Genomic DNA, 1263 nt, shown 5'->3' on the forward strand with positions numbered 1-1263 from the left:
CTAGGGTCCCTTCGAACACGGACAGACGTGGCTCTCTCCCTCTCTTCTCTCTCCACCCGGAAGTACAAGACAACAGGCACTGGCACATACCCAGGGAAGGTACGCGTAGGATGCCAAAAAACTCCCGAGAGGAACGGGGTCCCCTGGCCTGAAACGATTAGCGAAGTTGATGAGACTCCACCATCAACTTCCACAAGTGTCACACCCGATTTTAAGGACAAAATCGAGTGCATTAAATACATATGCACCAGGATCAAGTTACACACATGTACGACAATAGTGAATAGCAAAGACAGTGCTAAAGCGAATAGAGAGAGTATTAAACATTATTACATGATCGAAAGCCTCAATAAAACATAAGCCTAATTTATTACGCAGCGGAACTCCAAAGACGACGACGACTCCACAGGGAGCTGACTGAAGAAACGTACACCTAGAACTCCTCAAAGTCATGTAGATACTCCTCTTCCCAATTAGCTTGGTTTGAACAGTGGTTTTGCAAGGGTGAGTACACTTATGGTTGGTACTCAACAAGTCGTGGGGAATAGTGTAGTGTAAGGCAAATTCAAGGTACGGCTAAGGCATAATTAGCATTCGCTTTTAATTAAGTTGGTCAAGTTTTATTAGCAATTAACTAAGTATAAGTTCATACCACCCAAAATTAAATGTGGTCATAATAAAGTAAACAACATATGCATGAGATGACAACAAGTTAAATCCATCTTCCAATAATATTATCATGTGAGGGTCCAGGCCGCTCTTAACCGTGAGCACGGCTGATCGATCAGTTTTACACTCTGCAGAGGTGGCACATCTTTACCCACAAGTCGCGTAAAAGTTCAAAAGAACTTTGGACCCCACCATGCGGTGTTTGCAAGGCACCATACCACACTTCCGAGGTGTGATTGCATAGGGACGCTACGAGGCCTTTACAGAGATTCATTAGTCAGTGGTAACCCGCTGGCGTGCACAACCCATCCCAGGCAAAAATGCAACGACTCAGTCCCCCCTCTTGCCTCATCACGATAAGGTCACCCCAGACTAAGGTTTCTAATTATTCAGCCAAGACCAGAGCCATTTAGTCTTGTGGTAGCACTGTTTTCCTGGGTGGTTCTCCATGTTCCGATTAAACAGTAATGATCTTATATTAATGAAAGGTATAACAGAAGTAAAGCAAGATTAAACATTGTGTTTAGTTAAACCACCATACCAAGTAAGCACTAAGCATGAACTACCCAACATAAAGTAAACCGGTTGGTCAAG

The sequence above is a fragment of the Setaria italica genome, chromosome III (assembly GCF_000263155.2).
Source record: "Setaria italica strain Yugu1 chromosome III, Setaria_italica_v2.0, whole genome shotgun sequence".
NCBI classification, from domain to species: Eukaryota; Viridiplantae; Streptophyta; class Magnoliopsida; order Poales; family Poaceae; genus Setaria; species Setaria italica.